We start from the raw sequence: 15499 nt of genomic DNA, 5'->3' as shown, positions 1-15499 counted from the left end.
ACATGATTGACCTCTGTACCACATCCAAGTCACATGGTGCAGGCAGCCATTATCACAGTTCACTTGAGGACAATGAATATTCACAATGTGTGTTGTGACTTGAATTCTTAATGAGCTTCACCAAAAGATGTAAAGTAAGGTTTAATACATACACAACTATATCACTCTTAAAGTAATTCACAGAGAATTAATTTGGAGCGTATAATGTTTTTTGAGTGTCAAAAAGGGGCTTTAAAGTGAAACACTGAAGAGATCTAACATTTCTTTGATAAAGTTAAATATTGTGACAATCTCTTTTTAATTGTGACCTGTGCAACAGACTGATTGCAAGATTGATTCAGTTAAACATTCAAACAAGAATAATTAAGAAGGTAGTTTTGAAACCACTGGAAAATATATGAAAGAACAGATATCACATTTTTACTGCATCACAGAATGTCATCTGTGTAGCATAACAAGCAAACTGAGGCAGAGTGGATGTTATAGGGATGATTCAAAATCCCCTAATAATTACAAATCAAACATAATAGGATTTTCAAATAACAAAGGAAAGTAAAATGTCCCATTCATTTGTTCCTGAAACTGATGAACATTCGCAAATCCTGACTTTTTGCCAACTTTATATTGGATATATTGTTGAAAGATGACACTTGCTGATCATGCCATGTAATTGCATGCTCAAAGTTTTTCCTCTGTAAACATGATGCCATCAAAACATCAAATCATTTTATCAAATGACAGTTTTTTATTTTTAGGGCTATAATGACATAGTGAAAGTGTATACGATACTTCATGTGTGTACCATATTGGATAAAAATAAACAGGTAGCCACCAGTCATGCCAACAACAATCATTAGCTGTGTTTGTTGTGTTTGCATCATCTGTATGGTCTATCACCTGTCAACACTCTGACTATACTCATTCTGTATATATCTGTATGATCTATCACCTGTCAACACTCTGACTATACTCATTCTGTATATTCTGTATGGTCAATCACCTGTCAACACTCTGACTATACTCATTCTGTATATATCTGTATGGTCTATCACCTGTCAACACTCTGACTATACTCATTCTGTATATATCTGTATGGTCTATCACCTGTCAACACTCTGACTATACTCATTCTGTATATATCTGTATGGTCTATCACCTGTCAACACTCTGACTATACTCATTCTGTATATATCTGTATGGTCTATCACCTGTCAACACTCTGACTATACTCATTCTGTATATATCTGTATGGTCTATCTCCTGTCAACACTCTGACTATACTCATTCTGTATATATCTGTATGGTCTATCTCCTGTCAACACTCTGACTATACTCATTCTGTATATATCTGTATGGTCTATCACCTGTCAACACTCTGACTATACTCATTCTGTATATATCTGTATGGTCTATCACTTGTCAACACTCAGACTATACTCATTCTGTATATATATGTATGGTCTATTACCTGTCAACACTCTGACTATACTCATTCTGTATATATCTGTATGATCTATCACCTGTCAACACTCTGACTTATACTCATTCTGTATATATCTGTATGGTCTGTCACCTGTCAACACTCTGACTATACTCATTCTGTATATATCTGTATGATCTATCACCTGTCAACACTGACTATACTCATTTTGTATATATCTGTATGGTCTGTCACCTGTCAACACTCTGACTATACTCATTCTGTATATATCTGTATGGTCTATCACCTATCACCTGTCAACACTCTGACTATATACTCATTCTGTATATTACAGTCAGATTTGCCTATGCAATCATGTGACTGTTACATGATAATTAAAATGCATATATCTGTACCAGTGTTGAAAAATTACACTTGGACATTAAAGTCTATGCACATCATGTCTATTGTTAAAACTGTAAAGATATTAACATTTTAATAGAGATGCTTTGATTCATGCTTGTCAGCTGCTAATTCACCAAAATTCAGTAATTTAGGGAAACCAGAAACTGTCAATCAAATGCAGGATTTGCAGCAGTTCAAATACAAGTATCTGTGAATGTTTACAATACTGATGACCAGACTGACTGTCAGCAAATTTAACATGGATGGTTAAAAGGATCAACAGAATTACATTGTTTGACTAACTCGGCTTCTAAAAATTCACTACAAAGTCAACAAGAATAAATTCAATTCCACCACCCTAAGAGAGTATCGAATATGAAGAGTACAAGACAGCTACACACCCCTACACAAATGTCACCCAAATGAAGAATTCAAAAAAGGACAACACACCATCAAAGATTCCAAAACCTAAACAAATAGAAGCCAGAAAGGCTTAATTTTAATACCAAAGTGCAAGCTGTCAGAGTCAAGTGAAGTTGATTATTTCTATCAAGACAGTCACAAAATTACATCCTGATATCACAATGTCTGATTTTCTGTTCACCCAGCAGGGCTCCTGGATTCTTTGCCTGGCAGTACACACCAACATTCCATGGATTTGATTCCTTCTTTGACAATGGAAAAGAGAAGATTACTATGATCACATGACTTTAGAGGTGAGAATTGCATCAGGAAACTTTGATAAAACAGTGAAATTGCAAAACTGCAGAAGTGCATTTGATTTTGTAGCTTTCAATTTCAATATTTTTTAGAATGAGGTCTAATTGTAATAACTTTGTTTTCATAACTATCCTTCTCTTACTAAAGTCAAAAACAGTGACAGACACAGCATTATGAATGGTCCATGTTTGTGATTGGTTACCAACGCTCTATCATGCAGCAGGTGGTAATGTTTCAGAATTACCACAGAATTTGGATGGTGTCAATCTATGGGACACTTTGTCCATGTAAGCACAGAATTAAGAATTAATATTATTTTTCATAGACATGTACACCATGTGGCACAGTGCCATATTTTTATGTAATATTTATACAGGCCTGGCCTTGTTAATGAATAATTTTAGTCTTCAAACAGACAGACAAAATTAAGACCTAACATTTCCACCATAATGTTCATTCATATCAAGGCCTTTGAGTTTGATCAATGTTAGAAACTTGTGTCCTTTGATGTGTTTAAGTGAACACAGATAGAAGACAAAGTGTGGTTTCTTTTTGCTTCATATGATCAGTTTATTTCCATGGACATAAATGTTGCATATTTAACAAAAGAAATGACACCTTAGGAGCATTCTATGTGCCTGAGGCACATTATATCTGATCAGATGTGTTTTCTACACAATATATGAATCACAATATATGAGGCACATTATACTTACACAATATATGAATTTCAGGCACTTGTGATCAGATATGTCTACTTTGAAATAAATTACAAATATGTACCATGTTGCATGGTTTTTTTCACATTTCAAGTATTAACCATTTCAGGGGCACTGCATTACCAAGAAATGAAATACTTCACAACATTGATCCAATAACTCAAACAGCAGCACTTCGAGTTGGAAATTACAAAGTCATCATTGGTGATGTATACAAAGGCAATGGGATGATTTGTTTAAAACCTGAACAAGTCAAAGATGGTAAGACTTACACTTTGAATGGAAAACACAAAACACAATAAAATAAGTACAAGAGCTGATTCAGATTTATAGGTTTCACTGACCTTTAGCAAGTATTTTATGTATAGGGTATTCTCAGAAGTTCAATGTTTAAGGTGGAATATGTTCAGGAGATATTTGAACTCTAAGACTTTTATGACACTTTTTTATCCTGTCCATTTTGGCCATTGTGAAGCTCAGGATTAAAGAGAGTGTTTGATGGATTATCGATAATTTAATTTGCCTCAATAGGGTGAACACAGGGTCGGCGGCCAATTTGAACTTCAAATGTCAGTAAAAGATTTGTTGTTAATTCAATTTTGCACTGACAGTTGATTTTTTATTTGCAATTTCAGAAAGGAAAGATTCTAAATGCAGAAGTTTAAGTCTTTCAATTTAGATACCTTAAACACCCACTGATGCAAGAAAATAGTTTAGAATGTTATTAATTCAGTTTTAGAAAAATTGAACTGTACTGATGTTTTGTTAATTTTCCAGATGAAAGGCTTGAACTGCTTGCTAGAGTTACCAGCAGTTGATTAAACACACTTTGAAAGGGAGGGAGGATTTTCAATGTTGGAATTGCAAATATTTCACTTATTTTAAACTTTCAGAACAAGAGCAGTGGACACTTTTAGAAATATTGACAAAGTTAATAGAATCTGGATGTAATTTACTGATAAAATAATCCAGTACATGAGAGCACAAAAACATTGTAGAAATTATTTATGGACAAGGAAATGCATACAATCAATGATTGCTTCTAATTTCAAGAATTTTCTCAATAAAATATTTTGTTTATGATTTGTAATTCTTTGAATTAGAGCTGGCCATCCTACTAATGATATGAGAGCAGCCGTCGTTGAGTGCGGTCACAAACCCACTAATGCATCAACAAATTGTAAACCTACAAAATCACCATGTCCTTATAACATCAAGAATGATCCGTATGAATAATATAAAATTATTGATATTATTCTGGTAAGTCACACACCAAACTTTGAGTATAACCTCACTTAGATCATTTCAACTTTCTATCATTACTAAAGATCATTTCAATTTTCTCAAATGTCAGAGTCAAGAGATCCCGTGAGTAATGCCTTCATAAATATTTTGATGATCATGTTATTTGTGATGTGAAGCCTACCGTAAATGATGTTTACCAGAATGAAAGACAATGCTTTTACAGAGGTAAAAAATGATCAGTGTCAAAAGGTCGGGACATTTTTAAAATCTATACATTTTTCAATATTTTGTTCAATTATTTTCTTGAAACAAGAACTTTTCTTTCTTCTGTCACTTAAAGTGTACCAAAATGTTGTAAACTTGACATCACATTGTATTGTATACAAGATCAAACTTTCTTTTTGACAAATGATTTCAAGTCATACGTAGAATTGAATGTTCATCATCAACATGGAAATAGCACACATACAAGCCGTGTTGACAGTTTGAACATATAGGTATTTCAATATGATTTCAAATTGGGAGAATGAAGAAACTGTGGTTGGTTTACAGATATAATGAACATACCTTTTGTCTCTATTAGTTGATGGGGAATCAGTACAATTAACAGTCTGACTAAAATCAAGAAATTGATCCATGGGTAATTACCATCACCTCTGTATTCATCTTGAATGTTCAGAAACAAAGTCCCTTTCTTTCATTAATCTCTCCTTTTCCAGACATTTTGAAAACATTCCATAAAGACTTGATGAACACCAAGGTCCAGCTGTGTTGCTATGGTTTCCACCTGATGATCCCAGAACAGACCCAAAACTACATGGTTGAGCCTGGTCACCCTGTCACAGAGTCAGGTCACTGGTCAATCTTACAACATCGTAACTAAGCTACCACAGATATCAAAGTCGCTGAGGAATACCATTCATGCACTGTGTTTTAAAGTATCTGGCTTGCCATCACAGAATGTGTTTGGGATCTAGACGAGATGATGAAAGCAGCGCAAGCCACCTATCCTGATACAATTTCTATGAGCTACCCTAGTCATCTGATACAACTTAAGGTGAAGTACTACGAATTACGTCAAAATTAAGTTGTGGTGTCATTTTCTTGAAACTTTGCACAAATATTCTTGGAAGTTGTGCAAGTGCAAAAATGAAATAAAAAATGGGGGTCACCACGCTCGTTTCCATGGAAACGGACGTTAAAATGGCGTCGTTAGAAATAAATAAAAATGATATAATTCACTTAATCTACTTTTGTACAAATATTCACAATCAGATAAAAAACTGTTCGAACTAAAATGTTAGGGCACCCGGGCCGGAATATCTGCAAGCTGTCGGTCAACAAGAAATACAGAAGAAAAGTTGCACGATTCATTTCTATGCTAATTTAATCATCATAATCAAAACAAACTTAAAGAAAATTTACTATCAGCTAGGTGTGGGGCGTTTCCCTGCAATCACTGTGGAAGGACTGTGTTTCAGTGAGCGAGCTTGTAGCATGCTCTGTTCGCACTCTCAAGACGAAGCTGTGGGTCCATAGCTGTATTATTTTCAGACGGGATTCCTGCCTTTTGACTTTTTATGGCTTCTATTTCAAAATCAGCCCGTAAAAGGCAGAAATCCCGTCTGAAAACACCACAGCTATGGACCCACAGGTATCTCTGAGATGTGCCTAACGCGGAAAGTTACTCAGGTATAGACGCCGACGTGCTTACAAAGACGTGAGCTTTGGATAAAAATGAAAATAGGAATTATCTTGGTTTATATGTCTCAAATGAAAATTGTTTACCTTCGATACTGACCTTCGTTTCTCAAATGTTAGGCCTATTTTCATGAACTTTCACCTGGAAAATTAAATTATATGCACTCTGAACAACCCTATACGGCGACACTGAACATTTTGTCACGGTTTCAGAAATACCATGTGCGTTTACCAAATTTTACCTTCCTCCTGTTAAGCACACTACCTATACCTGTCATCGTCAGGCCACAGAAAATAATTTTCCCGTTTTTTCTCTTGAAATTCAAAATAATTAAACGCGAAGTTCAAGATGTAATTCAAGCATGTTATTGACCATTTCTCAACATACAGCCGCCCATCAGGTCAATATTGAGTAAAGAGCCTCCAGAGGCAGGTAGACGCTAAGGTAGTATGCGCCTCGATGAAAAACTTGACCTTTAACTTGATTTCCTCAAGCAAGTATTTTAACCGTTCTCTGTCACGTCAAAAATCAAAATTGGAAGTTAACGTGCACATTTTTGTACTACAGATATTACAAGTTATCCATGATTAAACTGATATTTTCAATTCAAAATGCTGCTGCAGAGGCAGGTAAATTTTAATGTCGTGTGCGCCTCAATCAGAGACTTAAACTTTTGATCTACTTTCCTTAAGCAAATATTTCACCCAAACTCTTTCAAAACCAATAATAAAAATTGGGGTTTAATTCGCAAATATTTGTACTAGAGAAAACAAAGTATAGGCTATCTCAATTGTTTAAACACTCCGGTAATCTATACCTGAAAACCAAGTGCACTTTTGTTTTGGTTAGTTTCAGAAAATGCTGTCCCTTCAAGAGAGCAGAGTCGTGTACTCGGCCGTGTGGAGGCGTATTTGGGCATCTCAACAAAAAAAGCAAGGTCTGCCGGAGCACTCAAAGTTGCCGATGTCGACCGAATTTTATTTTTTCTCTTGAAATTCAAATGAATAAACTCGGTTTGAAGTTCAAGCTGTATTTTAAGCATGTAATTCACCTATTCTCAACATACAGCCACCCAACAGGTCAATTATCGGGTAAAGAACCTCCAGGGGAGATAAACTTTAAGGTAGTATGCGTCTCAAAGAAAGAATTAAACTTGAGCTCAAGCTTTCCTCTAGAAATATTTCAACCATACACTGTCAAAATCAAAAATAAAAATTGGGGGTCACTTTTTAAATTTTTGTACTACCGAAATTACAACTCCACAAGATTTACAGATATTTTCAATTCAAACTGTAGCTACGGAGACAGGTAAACTTTAAGGTAGTATACTCCTTAATTGAAGCCTTAAAATTCGGCTCAGGCTTTCCTCAAGCAATATTTCAACCATACCCTGTCAAAATAAAAAAAAAAAAATTGGGGTCATCGTGCAAATGTTTTTACAAGAGAAACCACATATAGGGTACCTCCATTATTTGAACACTTAAGTACTCTATACCTGACAACTACATATATCACGGTTTTCTCCATTGTTTAAACACTCCTGTACGCTATACCTGAAAACCAAATACAGAGTACCTCCGTTGTTTTGGCTAGCTACAGATTGGTTAGCTTCAGAAAATTCTGTCCATTCAAGGAAGCAGAGTCGACCATCGGCCGTGAGGGGCGTTTATGGACATCAACACCAAAAAAGTCCGCCTGAGCAGTCAAAGTTGCCAAAATCTGCCGAATTTTCCAGTTTTTTCTCTTGAAATTCAAATAAATGACTCGCTTTGAAAATCAAGCTGTAATTCAAACATGTAACTGACCATTTCTCAACATTCAGCCGCCAAACCGGTCAATTATTGGGCAAAACGGATCCAGAAGCAGGTAGGTTGTATGCACCTCAATGAAATACTTAAAGCTTTCTCAAGCGATATTTCAACAATAATCTGTCAAAAACAAAGAGAAATTTTTGTACAACACACATTTCCAATTACCCATGATTTACCGATATTTTTAATTGAAACAACAGCTCCAGAGGCAGGTAAACTTTAAGGTAGTATGCACCTCAATGAAAGACTTAAACTTTTCATCTAGCTTTCCTCAAGCAAAATTTCACCCATACTTTTCAAAACCAAAAATAAAAATTGGGGGTCACTGTGCATATATTTGTACTAGAGAAAACCACGTATAGGCTACCTCCATTGTTTAAACACTACGGTACCCTATACCTGAAAACCAAGTATAGGATACCGCCATTGTTTGGTTAGCTTCAGAAAATGGCCGTGTGGGGGTATTTTTTGACAATCACGACACCAAAAAAAGTCCTCCGGAGCAGTCGAAGTTGCAAAAATTGGCAGAATTTTCCAGTTTTTTCTCTTAAATTGAAATAAGTAAACTCTCTATCAAGACCAATCTGTAATTGATCATTTCTCAAGATACCGCCGCCTAGTAAGCTTATGCGCCTCATTGAAAGACTTAAGCTTTAGCTCAAGCTTTCCTCAAGCAATAATTTCAACCATACTCTGACCAAATCAAACATCAAAATTTGAGGTCATCGGTCAAACTTTTTTACTTCAGAAAATATAAATTACCAAAGATTTACCAATATTTTCATATCAAATTGTAGCTTCAGAGGCAGGAAAACTTATAGGTAATATGCGCCTTCATGAAAGACATAAACTTTTAGCTCAAGCTTGTCTTAAGGAATATTTCAGCCATACTCTGTCGAAATCAAAAATACAAATTGGCGGTCACCGTCCACACCTTGTACTAGAGAAATTAAAAATTACCAAGATTTACCGGTATTTTCAATTCAAACTGTAAATCAAGAGGCAGGTAGACTTTAAGGTAGTATTCGCCTCAATGAAAGACTTCAACATTTGATCTCGCTTTCCTCAAGCAATATTTCATCCACACTCTTTCAAAACCAAGAATAAAATTAGGGGTGTCCGTACAAAAATTTGTACTAGAGAAAACAACCTATAGGGTACCTCCATTGTTTAAATACTACAGTATTCTATACCTGAAAATGCTGTCCCTTCAAGGAAGGTGTCGAGTACTCGGCCGTGTGGGGGCATTTTTGGACAGCCAGACCTCCAAAAAAAGGTCCGCCGGGGCGGTCAAAGTTGCCAACACCTGAGAAGTTTTCCCGTTTTTAATTTTGAAATTCAAATAAATAAATAAACTCGCTTGGAAGTTCAAGATAAATTTTTCAACCTTCATGAGGTAACCGATGATAATCTAGCAGGGTACGCCAGAATTTGAAAGATAAAATACTATTGCTGTATTTTATGTAATTTTACAAATACATGTATCGGTATTGAACTTTCTTAAGTGGAGAGGGAGGGGGGCAGTCAAATTTCTGAGTTAGAGAGGGTGGTTACTCAAATTCATTATGGTTGGCAAGGGTTACACAAAATTTCAAAGACTGTCCCTGGCTGCAGTACTGTAGCTCGAGGTTTTTCCCTGGTATGTAGGTTTAACTGCAAAACTGTTATTTTAAAAATAAAAACAAAAATTTATAGGAAATTGCAGATAGGTAGAGGTAAAATAATCAAGATAATGGGAATCTGTTTTGGGAAGGCCCGCATGATGTACTCACACACTGAACACCAACCGTGCATGTTCATTTCAAAAGTTAGCAATACTATATCATAGTATGTCGTGATAGATTGAAGGAAAATACAAGGAAAGGGTAGCCAGCATTGTTAAGATCAGTCATCCCCTGATGCATTTCTAAAGCCATGTGCTGTACATCAAGCAGGGACATTGACTTAACTAAATGTATCTTTGAATTCATCTCTGAAGGTTGTGTAACTTTGAAGTACAGTCAGTGATGTGCATATGCAAAGATATACTTATTTTCACAAAACTCAATGTTAAAGGCAAGCAACTGTAACGTTTGCTAATTTTTTTCACTATTTTTTATTCAATGTCACTACAGCTTTGTTGTTTTGACTCTGCCGGACAAAACAATTTTTTCAGGGTAACCTTTATAAAATATTTCTGCCGGAATGGGTGGAAAAAATTGTTGCCATACCCATTCCCTTCGGTTTTCCCCAGAAATCAATTCAATCACTTGGCAAACCTTTAAAGGGGCCATGTGATTTCAAAAACAAGGTTTTCCTTTTTTAAAGTATTCACCTTTCTCGTATGTAAATTCGTAGTTTTCTGCTTTGGTCCCTGTGATAATTTTTTATTGAAAAATTCCCCAGTCCCAGATGATGTCTCCATACATTTGGTGTCAGTTCTGACAAAAAGCGTACCTGAACTGCCTGTAAATGATGAACAAGCAATCTCTGGTTAACTCACTGTTTATTTTATTCATTCTGTCTGTCAGGTAAAGTTCTGTTCCAAAAAGACAACCGTAAATCTGATGTGAAGGAATCCAACGTTTCTGAACGATTGGAAAATTGGCTGATCCAAGAGAAGATTAGACGCGAGGAACTGCAGCTTAGAAAACACCAACTGAAGGAACACGTTGTCGACCTTGAAATTTTACAACTTTACCAAAATGATGGCATACTTAGTCGCTATATACTATCCGCAATGGCAGATATCTTTGAAACTGAAATACTTGACAAATCTGGTCGTTTGGAGTTGGTTTGTTCATCAATAGAACCGTTTATTGAATGTTACTTAAAGCTGTTGGATCCGGTGCATGTCAACGTAGACAGCGACGCTGAAAAGTGGTCACTCTATCGTGAAGTGTGTCGCAGTATTTGGATACCTTGCTGTGAATCGGAAGATTTCGCCAGATAAATTTACAAATCTGGAATTGTCATGAAAATTGTGAATATCTTGAGTGAGAAGAAATTGAAGATAAGATATGAAGAAGACCTGGTAAAACGACATTTTTGAAAATTAATTATTGCTAAATTGCGAAAACACCATTTAGAATAATTAATCAACTCTTGCTAAACTGTCTGGCATAGTATCGAATCCATTAATCAGAAGGTTTTACGCTTCTAAGGAAAATTAATTGGAGAACATTTCGTGTTGCAAAAAAAAAAAGATAAACTTTATTACGCAGCAATAAAACTTTACAATTTTCGAAATTTTAATCGGTAATCAGGAAATGGTGAAAACACAAATATTGGCACGCAGAGAAAGTACTTTATTTGATAGTCTTCTGACTATAAACTCATAATAAACATATTGTTAATCTTATTTTTTTATATTACATTATCTGACTTTGATTCTTAACTACACAATAATCCAATGAAGTTCATACCCACTCCCCTCTCTGTCGTACAATTTCTTTCTGCCATTACTTCCCATGTTGAGTCATACTCCTGATGAATTGGTCAAAATGATGATAAATCTGTATTCTGATTAAAATAAAAGCTTATCGGTTTGACCACTCCCGTGCCATGTCCTATGTTTGCCGTAGTCCGTTCTGAAATATTTACTCTTTAAAATTTAGAAATGCAAAAAAACATGTTCGTTAAGGCATGTTGACCTTTGTTTATCATTAATTGTTGATGATCTAGTGGAGTTGCAAGAAATACGAACTGTATGAAAACCTCGAGATAGTCGGAAATTGTATTTATTGTAACTAACGCCATTTAAAACCTTTTGAGGTGATTGCATTGCGAAAAAAAAACTTTGTTTATTCCATCAATGGTTCTACTCAGAAAAATGAAAGAAAGACACAATGTGTTCTGCAGACTCAGTACGCCGAAGAGATCACGTGATACATGTACAAACAAACCCACGTCTACAAACGCAGGGATCACTTTGGGGCGCGATAACGCGATATTTACGCTAAAAAATTAGAAAAATCGCATTCAGAAAAATCAATTGGGCAAAAAAGTCGCGCCGATAATTCAAATGGCGCGTACGTGATACCTTTACGCGATCTAAATTCATCGGTGGCAGGTTTTCAGTACAGAACCACTCATTGTGTCACCGTAGAGAGCGCTATAATTACGCTAGAAAAAAGCTGTTGCAGAGTTTCGTTTCAACAACGTTTGTGATTGGTTGCCAACAGGAAGTTTTGCGTTCATTGACAAATCATTGGAGTCGATACAGCAAGTGTTCATTGCTGATGTACAGTGTGTTGTTGTCGCTCAAAATGGCGCTTTCGAAGGAATATTCGTGTCCAGTACGAGTGGTAGTGCGAAGAAAAAACGAAAATGCACTATTCTGGACTACTGTACTTCGTTACTCACGCACTAGAAAGTATGGATTCGATCGCCTCTGATTACAACTACATTCAGTGTGACAGTTTTCGGACAGGGTAGTGAATTTCGCCCAAAGCCGTTTCATAAATGACGAGCACAACGAAATCTTATTATCATAAGCTTACCTTTCGAAACTTTAATGTGTTTATCCTGAAACACCGACAGAAGTGGCATTTAGGGGGTCAAAGTTGCCAAATTTTTGCCCCCATGTTGAGTGCATACCTAATCGGACTGCTATCGCAGTAATCGGACGTCGTATTTTGAATGTGATAAGGGGCTAAATATTGCTATTTTGAAACTTCGAACCCCGATTTTCAATTTCGATGTGTTTAGAAAACTATATGGAAATATTTCGTGATAATTAGTTACGTTTAATCCATGGACGACGCAACTATGTTTCAACGTGTATAGCGCTTAGATATCGGACACGGGCTGTCCCTGTGTGTTGCGTTCGACACCTCATATCGTACGGTGTGGCTAACTTCACCAAGTTTGTAGCCCGAAATAGCTTCTACCAAAAAAAAATCCAAACGGGACGGTGCAGCGTCACCTGACTTAATATGCTGTAGCATGACTTGTAAAACGCTATCAAAACGGAGCGAAGTGAGTGTAACGAACAGCATGTCATTAAATGTCTGAAAACTGAGGTCGTTCGAAAACTGTCTCACTGAGTTTATTGTTATGCAAATTAACCAATATGCAGGTCCGGTTCCCACAAACTTTGAAATTCTCCCACAGTTTATTTTCATGTGCGATTTTATCTCATGCCGTTCTTGAGCTAGGGTAATCCCTGCAAACGCGTAAAGAAATGCACATATTTCGGTGCGTGTTTGTGCACGTTGCTTTTCTTTGTACCGTCACAGTCGTTTGGAGAGCTATTCAGCGCTGGGACTATTCGCCCCATAGACGAGTGTGCAGAAGCGAGAAATCGCTTCTGCACACTCGTCTATGGGGCGAATAGTCCCAGCGCTGAATAGCTCTCCAAACGACTGTGGTACCGTGGTCCATTCGAATTCCGGGTTGTTTACAATAATAATTGTGTACGTGGTGCAGACGTCGACAGTTGTGCACTCATCACCAAAGATTTCAAATAAAGTGAAATCAATAATACTCACATCTTCACACAGGGAAATTAATATTGATTCTTTTCACAGATACGGTTGGATCTTGTAAGCATTGGTCTGTTGATAAGTGCTGTGTGTTGTAGCAATGTTCTGACGCCGACATCGAATACGGACATTGATAAGATGAAACATCTTGCCCGTCATTATCAATCATCAACTATTGATAGCGTCACAACAGCAGCAGATTTGTTAAACAAAGTTGTCGGCTGTGTGCCAGTTCTTGTCAAGGAAGAAGTTATTTCCGATGAAACAAAAGACACAGAGCAGAACGATGTCAATGCTAACGAAGTTCCGCATCTTCAAATCAAACACGCATTGAAACATTCAACTATTGATGCTAAAAGTAGTGATGAAGAGCGCCATCACACGACGGACGTCCATGGAACACCCAGAGGTTCGAACCGAACGTCATCATTCCTGAGAAAATTCACAGCCTCTAAAACAACATTGAACTCATAAAGATTTAGTCCTTGGATACAGTGACTCCATATACAATTTTTTTCCATCTTTTTAAGTCTGTCACCTCAAAGTCTAAGTTAAGAGGTCCAACTTATCCAGAAGAAACCGTGGAGTTTTACAAAATAGTGTTTGAACGTACAGTGCGATAGTTTGACTATGGGCTGTTATAGGCCAAACCTGGAATTCGAATCGACCACGGTACAAACAAAGCCATGTGCGCAAACGCGCTTAGACGTACGTGTATTTCACGCCGCCCTGGAAGATATCCCAGAATCCACCACTTCGCCTTCGCTTCAAAAATGACGGCCATCTAGCGATACCGCGGTAAAAACGCTAAATTTCAAACTAATATTAAGAGCCACTGTGTATTTTCTAATAAACTCATTTTCACGCCTACGACATTTTAGTGCCTGATGTACAAGGCAGTGGTATTTTTTTACGAATTTTCATTAGTTCTACGCGTGAATTTTTTGATCGAAAAATTGATGCTTTGTAAAGTTTGGTCAAACATCAAATGTATTCACTTTTCCCCGGACGTTTTTTGATGAAAGTCATATGGTCAACCCGGTCAATGTAGTATCATTCGACTCTTAATGGTATGAAATGTGTCAAACTGTCATCCGACCCTATCGACCCCCTAGCGTTTTCACGTAATGGGGGCTTTCTTTCTGCCTACTTTTAGCGATTTTCTAAAATGTGGACGCCTTATGTAAACATAGCCAGGCCGTCAGGCCTGCAGTTGAGGACCGGGCAGCAGGTCACCTCGACCCCTGTCCGTTTCGACCCAAGTAATTCACACCCTCTTGTCGTTGTTTGTGGTCAAATCAATCCCGGTGCCTTAGTCACTTCGACCTCAGTCAGTTTTCATATTACATGTACCTGACAACGTTTTACTGAGTACATTATGCAACTTGTTTCTGTGAGAAAAACTGCTGGCTTCGCTACAACAATCCACGGGGCTGTGAACACTCTGATACTTGTGGGAGGCCTGGGGTACCCCGGCCCCATTGTCATTTACTGACTGGGGAACGTGTCTCACTGAAGTACGGATGGATAAAGCATGTCATTTACTGATTTTTGGAAATAAAGCATTCGTCATTATCGCAATTGCTTGCCATATGCGGCAAGATTGGATGAGCGAGGCCGGTCCGCTCGCCTTGGTGTCTTGACGCCAAATGAGCCTATTTCCGGTTTAGACGTTGGGCTTACAGCAATGCATTATAGGATATCTTCCAGGGCGGCGTGGTGTATTTCCATACGCGTTAGTACACATGTGGGCTTGTTTGTACCGGCATCACGTGATTATTTGGGCGTACTGAGTCTGTAGAACGCATCGCGTCCTTTTTATTCCGGAGTAGAACCATTTACTCATTCAAGACTGAGGAAAATACACCTTAGTGGGCGACTGCTAGTGTAACGAAGTTTACTTGAAGACATATCACCACTCAGAGTACTCAGAGTGCTACAACAGCCAAGTATGCAACGTTGATAAAATTTGTCCGCATTTCAAGTAGCAGTGTCCGATGTCGCACTCATGC

The 15499-nt window shown here is 37.2% G+C and overlaps 1 long non-coding RNA gene across 1 annotated transcript; it reads left to right on the top strand.

Moving 5' to 3' along the window:
• The first annotated feature begins 10852 nt into the window (after window positions 1-10852).
• LOC139142233 (uncharacterized) lies at window positions 10853-15137 on the top strand. The gene is made up of 2 exons (XR_011554326.1): window positions 10853-11035; window positions 13533-15137. It is a non-coding gene; the product is annotated as an uncharacterized lncRNA (long non-coding RNA).
• The last annotated feature ends 362 nt before the right edge of the window (window positions 15138-15499 follow it).

Source organism: Ptychodera flava, chromosome 1, assembly GCF_041260155.1.
Source record: "Ptychodera flava strain L36383 chromosome 1, AS_Pfla_20210202, whole genome shotgun sequence".
Taxonomy (NCBI): Eukaryota; Metazoa; Hemichordata; class Enteropneusta; family Ptychoderidae; genus Ptychodera; species Ptychodera flava.
The sequence above is the reverse complement of the archived record's forward strand: the minus strand, read 5'-3'. Positions and strand labels throughout refer to the sequence as shown.